The sequence below is a fragment of the Lutjanus erythropterus genome, chromosome 6 (genome assembly GCF_056507025.1).
Source record: "Lutjanus erythropterus isolate fLutEry1 chromosome 6, fLutEry1.hap2, whole genome shotgun sequence".
Lineage (NCBI taxonomy): Eukaryota > Metazoa > Chordata > Actinopteri > Lutjaniformes > Lutjanidae > Lutjanus > Lutjanus erythropterus.
In genome coordinates, this window is record NC_139322.1 from 1,543,186 (window position 1) to 1,551,265 (window position 8,080).

Sequence of the window (8,080 nt, forward strand, 5' to 3'; positions counted from 1 at the left end):
TTAGTAGGATTTTGGAGCTTTGCTGTGGAGCCTCAGTGGAATGTAGCTCCAGCTGTTCACTGTCACAGGCTGCAGCAGCTGCTTGCTCATTTAGCTTCAGTGAATCACAAACACAAGAGTGACCCAATAAAAGAGCTAAGTATCTATAGATGACAAGTTAGAACCAGGGTAAATTACAGCAACAACAACAACAGCGGATTCAAAAATGTTTTTAGAGTGAACTGTGATGTTAAACTGAAGTCAAATCAGGTGACCAATCACACCCGAGAGCTGACATTGTGCACTGAACACTGCATTTAAGTCTTTTTAGCTACAAGGGGAAGGAAAACTGCACAACACACTGACAGACACACAGCCCTGACTTATCATCACCTTGTTAAGTTGTCCTGGTTACAGTTTCCTTCCTAAACATCCAGCAGACAAAGAGCAACATCCCACTAGAGAGGTGTTTGTGTCCAAGAGAAAAATACCTGGCTCTTTGGCTGCTAAATGTTCCACATTCTTCACCAGCTCATATATAACTGTGTCTGTCTGCTGTTTGCTGCTGGGCAGGTAGTGTACAGCAGGTTTATCAGAGCTTGAACAGCTGAAACACTGAAATTAGTCAATGGAAATGTGCCAAAAAAAAAAAAGAAACTAGCAGCTAAGAGAGGCCAATTAGTGGAGCTTTGATTTGATTGATTCTTAGACTAAAACTCCATCAGACTAAACTCCAAATTTACTTTGACACCAAAGTGCAACAACTGCTGTGCAGAAGCAGCTGCTCACTTCAATATGTTCATGTATTTCTGCATTTTCAGTTTCATTAGGCTTCACTTAGCTACTCTGTACATTAGGAATAGAGCAAAACTCACAGTACGATAAAACCACAATAAAAAGCCCACAATACGATATTTGTTGGGATAGGACAGACCAGCAATGCATTATCCAGCCCAGGTTGTCAAGACCACGCCCCCTTCTGATAATAGGAGTGATAAGAAAATGCAGAAGAGCTTCTGTGTCATAGGTTGTAAAACAAATTAGTGTTGACAAAAATATAAATATATCAATAGACATGGATATTGAATATTTGAAACTCTTTCAATACTAATTTTTCACAGTATCAATACTCTGGTATCTGTTGAACTTTTTCGCTCTCTTCGCAAGCTGACACACAGCGATGCAGTGTCCACATAGCCCCGCCTCCTCTCACTTCTCCTCACAGTGCTGTCTTCTTCTAGTCATTCATCGCATTTAAAATAGTATTAAATATCAATATTTTTCAAGTTATTGTATCAAAATTAGAAATCAGAGTATAATAGCAACACTAAAACAAATAAACATACAAATTAATCATGATCTCTCGTTCCACATTCCTCTTGGAAAGGAACGGATCCCAAGCAGAGAGGAGTAAGAATGTCTGATCCTACTGATGGTTAGCTAACATTGAGTTTGAGAGCTGGAGCTGATTCACTCATAACATTACAGTACAGCTGTAGGCAGTTTTCTGTCGGCCAAAAGGAGGCGTGGCCTGATGTTTTGGTAAACTACCCGGTCTGATGTATATTAAAAAACAAAGAAATATGACAACTTGACTCAATGTCCTTTACCGATTAATAAATCTGGCGTATGCAGCATTTTTAATTCATATGAAATAAGTTTTTCCTTTTAACTTTAAGAGCTTCTGCTCTAATAAAATAACATAAAAGAAGCGTCCATGAACAAACAAAATTGGCACTGAATGTCTGAATTATGTTTAGTTTAGTTTATCTAATCTACAAAAGCACAGTGTGCAATGACACTTATTGTCATTGGGGGGATTATGTACAAAATTATGGTGTGTGTGTGTGTGTGTGTGTGTGTGTGTGTGTGTGTGTGTGTGTGTGTGTGTGGGAGATACCAGTGTGTTGCCATGTTTTTATTAATCACACCAACCACTACAAATCTAACTCAATCTTTAATTAAAAGGAGGTTTATCTCTTTGAACTTTATATCCCATGCCTGTGTGTGTGTGTGTGTGTGTGTGTGTGTGTGTGTGTGTGTGTGTGTGTGTGTGTGTGTGTGTGTGTGTGTGTGTGTGTGTGTGGCATCAGTGTCATTCTGAGTGACAGCAGAGGGATTGAACGGACTAGCTCAGAGTTCTTTGGCGTCTCTCTGTTGTTCAACTAAAATAAGTTTATAGCACTGGCCCATTGTTCTTTGTGTGTGTGTGTGTGTGTGTGTGTGTGTGTGTGTGTGTGTGTGTGTGTGTGTGTGTGTGTGTGTGTGTGTGTGTGTGTGTGTGAGAGAGTGTGAGTGAGTGAGTGAGTGAGTGAGTGAGAGAGAGCGAGAGAGAGAGCAAGAGAGCGAGGGAGAGAGAGAGAGAGAGAGAGAGAGAGAGAGAGAGCTGTGGTTGGTATGACAGGTGTGTGAGTGTGCGGTCTGAGGGTTTAAACAGTATTATATCCATATTAACACTGAGCACAAGTGTTGTGTGTAAATGTGTGTATGTGTGTTTAAAAAGTCACGATACTGCATGTATTATTTTCACTATAATGGATTATCAAAACTATTTCATGCATTATTCATGTATGTAATGTTGCTTCGTTTGCTTGTTTAGTCTGGAAAGCGCTTTGTGCAAAAGGCAAATATAAAGGGCTGTGTTGGGAGGGATTACTTTATGTACCTGCAGAACAATGGATTTCTATCCAGGAAGGTCTTATAGTCTTTTGTGTGATAAATAAATTCATCAATATGAAGGCCTAACAAATGTCAAAGCAAAACTGAACTGCACTTTGTAATAGTAGGAGAGAGGACTTTAAAGCTCTGCAACAATCCTTTTAGCCTCCATTTCCACAATAAAAGGGTAAAAATTATACTGCTCACATTACAAAGTAATCATCAGGAATCTGTGCTTGCAAACTGACCAACACAGTGCGTTGCCAAATGATGCACCAACGCAGTGGTGTCACTGAAATAAATAAGAATATCTTTTTTCACACAGACCCACTTTTTAAAAATTACAAACTATTGCAATAAGCCTTATCAATAAAACTGAGCATTCCTAACCATTTTTACTGCCATTTCCACATCACCCTATATTATCTTTACACTTTACTGCACATATATTGAGATGGTAAAACTTCAGAAATGAGAAATAAATTCATTCAGGCTATGTTAACAGGCCCTCTCATTGGTTTTAGGATATTTTGGGCTACTTCATAAATGAGACACAACTAGTGCATTCTTTATTGTTTTTCTCTCTCATCATTAAAACAACATACACATTTTTAAATATTTTATATAAGTTGTACTTCAGATTTAAATCTTAAATATGCAGAACTTCTTCAATAGTCTTATTTATCAGGTCTTTGGGAATGGCTGCATAAGAGGCACTAAGAGTCAAATGGACCCATTAGTACTTCTCTAGTAAATTTTTCATGTTGACAGCCCTTAGTCTCCTTTTTGGCAGCTGAGCTGCTGTTAGCTAATGTTACAGAGTGACGGGACAAACTGCTGCTCGCTGCTGAATGTCTAGAGATCCAGATTAAAGTGATTAAGATATTGATCTGATGTGCTTTAAAGTATAAGTGAGGGATTGCAGATATTATTTACTATCCACCGGTGTCAGCCGCCATTCAGTACTCCACTGCTACTTCACAACGTTCAGGGCTGGAAAATGACGTGCACTGTCATCTAAAGGCCCCCCACATGATCCGCTTTGTGCTGGCTGTCCCATTCTTTTCCTATGGAGAGAGCGGTGGCACACGACTAAGCAGCACCCCTATCCTTGCCGTGGCGCACCGCTCAGATCTGCTGCTGACCACTGAGCTCAAAGTTCAAATTATTTGATCTTTGATTTGGTTTGCTGCTGACCTTTCCAACCACAACCAATGAGATAACAGCTGAATGTGACGATGCAGGCAGAAGAGACACAAGCAGAGGAGGGAGAGACTGATGGTTGAATCTTGAAGGGAACCCCAGAAGATTTGGCGAGAGTGAACAACATATACACAAATGTTGCGAGAGTTTTGCAAATCAAGGGTTCCCTTCCAAACACGACTAAGGGGTTCCAAAAACTCTATAACACAACATTAAAAACAGACTAAGATTTCACTAGTAAACGTAACGCATGGCAAAATGTGAACAGTCAAGTGGGCTATAAGATTTGTGAATCATACAGTTTATGAACTTGAAGCTAAATCCAGAGCTAAAGGTAACTCAACCATTTGTATACCAGGCAGACAGGATGTAGTGGCTGTAGCACTATGCTTTGTCTATCTGTGCCCTACCTTGCAGTGAGTCTGCTACAAATTTCTTATCATGTGAAAGCTCCTCAGCATTGTTTAACACCAGACACTCAGCTGGTCTTTTTGACCAGTAAAAACACACAATCCATAGAAACTAGCCTATTACTATAAATATATAATAGCAGTGTATTTTTACTGGGTAACAGCCAAAAGTTGTCAACATAAATAAACAAAATTAAGTGGGTAGTGTTGGGTAGTTTAATCAACAACATTGCATCAAATTTTCTAAGATCATCACATCTATAAATGCTGAAAGGACTGCATTTATAAAGCACCTTTCTAGTCTTATGACCACTCAAAGTGCTTCTTTCCCAAAGACACTTCAACATGTAGACTGGAAGAGGATCCTGGGATCAAACCACTGACCTTCTGATTAGTGGACGATGATGAGTCAGAGGTACAGCGTTACAGAATGTATGTGCGGTTCTGCGAGTGTGCTGACGTGTGAACTGCAGGTCTACAAGGTATTATTAGGGGTATGTGCGTCAGTATTTAGGCTTCACACACAGTTAGCCTGGATTAGAGAGAATCAACAGAGAGACAACTGGAGGAAGAGAGAGGGACGAGAGAGGGATGACAAAGAGATGAAAGTAGAAGTAAAATTAACACAGAAACAAAAAGTAGGGCAGGGAAGAGAGGTGATGGTTAGTGTAGGTAAAGGGAAGATGAGAAAAATTCAATCAGTCAGCAGTTATCTTGTCACTACCATCACATCGTTGGTGAAATGAACACTCTGTCCCTCCGATTGTTTATTTTTTCTCCTGTCAGAGAACAAAACAGCTGATGTATGGAGGGACACAGAGGAGAGAGACAACTGGTGGGGATGGATGGATAGGTGGGTGGAGGGCTTCCAGAGAAATGTGTAGTGGTATCAGCAGTAAGTCTGTGAGTAAATCTTTATTTATAAAACACGTCCAAACACAAAAAGGTCACAAGGGCTCAGCCAACATGACAGAAACAAGAACAAGAACAGAAACATGAGCTCAACTGACTTATGGGGTTCTTCCTCATTGATAAATCCAAAAGAAAGAATAGGTCACTCAGAGTGCAGATCTCCACTAGACAACAGATGGTGAAGCACCTACTGCAATGCCACCACAACTGCTAGATCCAACCAGCGGAGATTTACAAAGTTTTGAAAAATGTTTTGATGTATAGTATAGCTTAAGTTTTATCTAGATGTATGCAAAGTTTTGAAACGAGATAACTTCAGGTATTTCATTACAACTGCTGGGAAAAGTCTTTGTTATCATTAAGTCTTTGGGACGATGGACATCCTCTTAAAAGTCATGCATTGGCCGGGAATCGAACCCGGGTCAACTGCTTGGGAAGCAACTATTCTCACCACTATACCACCAATGCCCTCTTCTATATTTCTCACGTCTTGAGAAAACACGCTGCAATGCCAGCACACATGATGACCAATTTCCAGCATTTGCCATACTGTTTAAATGCCCGACTGAATCTGAATCCACCGTCCAGGGCCCCGTTTCCCATAGCCTTCATAGCGCTATGTGCATCGTAAGTTGTATCTTAAGGTCTCCCTTAAGAGTTGGGAAACAGCCGGGGAGACCTTAAAACACAACTTACGATGCTCTGAAGGCTCTGGGAAACGGGGCCCAGACTGTTTTTAGCCAACACTGCGCACCTCCTTTATACAGATTTTCTAAATCCATGGGCCTCATACACATTTGTACTTGACTCATCATTTTAACAACATACGCCCAGCTGGCACAAGAATGAAGAAAAGAGCAGATAAGAGTCGAGACTTGCATTGCTGGCAGGATGTGGCAGCATTTGACCAAAAGTTCATTGGGGTTTCCCTGTGAAGGTCGGTATCCTGCAAACTGAGACTGAGATTAGGGGTGTCCCGATCTGATATTGATATCGGATATCGGTCCGATATCAGCCAAAAAACGAGTATCGGATCTTATCGGACTGCATCTAAAATCTCTCCATTTTCTGCTCCAGCACTTCTATCCATAGGTGACTCTGGTTGCTGACTATTGTTCTCTGTTTGAGTAACATCACTTGATCAAACCTTTTCCAACATTCCACACTACAAAATAAGTAATAAAAGTATGTAAGATTCGTGCTGATATCGTATCGGATTGATATCGGTATCGGCCAATACTCAAGGCTGCAATATCGGTATCGTATCGGAAGTGAAAAAGTTGTATCGGGACATCCCTAACTGAGATTTCAACTCTTACTCGTTATTCCCTTCATTCCTGTGTCAGCTGGTGTTTGTCATTGCAGAGGTGAGTTATGTACAATGTATGAGGCTCATGGATTTATGTTCTGTATAATGGAGCTGTGCAGTGTTGGCCTAAAACAATCTGGATGTTGCAATCAGATTCAGTCAAGTCTGTAAAGATTATGGCAAGTGCTATAAATTGGTCATCATGTGTGCTGGCATGGCTGTGTCTTTTCTTGACGTATTGACAACAGAAAGTAAGCATTGGTGGTATAGTGGTGAGAATAGCTGCTTCCCAAGCAGTTGACCCGGGTTCGATTCCCGGCCAATGCATGCAGCCTTTAAGAGGCCCTTCATATGAAAATATAAAGGAAAGGGCTAAGTTTGGTAGAAGGGGTTTCACAAAGTACCTGCAACAGTCGTGAATATTGCTCCTGATAAGAATTAAACTCTCGGTCAATCAGTGTGTGGTGATGATTGTCACACAAGGTTTAGTTCCTGGCCATGATAAATGTGCCTTCCAATTTTCATATATATATAGGTAAAACATCCTGTGGGGGCTGCAGTTTAAGGGGCATGATCAAACCATTTAGTCACACCAATAGGCAAAACCTACACCAGCCGAAATGTTTCACCATGACTGACAAGAGTGCCAATTTTCAGGCAGCTCTGAGCAAATTTAGCTCCTCAAAAGTGCAATTCCTTCGGGAGAAAAACAATTCCTTCAGTTTTAATTTTCTATCAAGCACTCAAAGCACTTTACAATTACATGTCACATTAATCAGTTCGCTCATACATTCAAAGACCAACCAACCCCAGCAATTTGGGGTTCAGTATCTTGCCCAAGGGCACTCTGATATGCAGACTTGTGTCCTGCATCACACAGTGTGCATGTGTGGCTGATGCATGTGGACCCAATCCCCTCCTGAGCAGTGCCATTCCAACCAAATGGACTGTAGGCTTTGACCAAAATCTGCTCCAATGTAACCTACACCTGTACGGTAGCAGGTCAGTAACTCACCAACATAAAGAGACATTTTAAGGACACTGAAACTGCAGGATTTGCTGCCACTGTAGGGAAGTCCTGCAGTAACATGAGTTGTTTCTGAGTGCTGTTTGGATGCAGAGTTTTCATTAGATAAGCAGTTTAACGAGGCTGCAGGTCAGAGGTGGTGTCAGCAGAGGACTAGTTGTTCTGTTTGTGTGTAACTCATGGGCAGAGTCAACTTGCCCTGAGTGTTAAAGAGTAAAAATAGCATCATGTTGAAGCGGAAAGCCTCCAGTTTAATCCCACAGCAGACCTATCATTACACTTTAACTGGACACAGAGAAATGAAATATCATAACACACTGCTGTCCAAATGCTAACACTGCTCACTGTGTGTGTGTGTGTGTGTGTGTGTGTGTGTGTGAGGTACTCAATGTGATACCAGTTAATGAAACATAGTGTGTATGTCATTGCCTCATTTATAATTGTCATTGGGGATTACAGAAACAAAGAGGGAGGGAAAGGGATGATGGGAGGTTAAGATGGAGCCTATGTTTGGGCTAAAGAACAATTCCACTCTATTATAACCTAGAATTATTTTTGGCAGTTTTGTCCATCACTTCCATC

General features: G+C 40.9%; 2 non-coding genes across 2 annotated transcripts; one reads left to right on the plus strand and one right to left on the minus strand.

The window, feature by feature from the left end:
- Positions 1-5,558: 5,558 nt before the first annotated feature.
- On the minus strand, positions 5,559-5,630 carry trnag-ccc (transfer RNA glycine (anticodon CCC)). The gene has a single exon. It is a non-coding gene; the product is annotated as a tRNA-Gly (tRNA).
- A 1,096-nt stretch (positions 5,631-6,726) lies between these two features.
- trnag-ccc (transfer RNA glycine (anticodon CCC)) lies at positions 6,727-6,798 on the plus strand. The gene has a single exon. It is a non-coding gene; the product is annotated as a tRNA-Gly (tRNA).
- Positions 6,799-8,080: the final 1,282 nt, after the last annotated feature.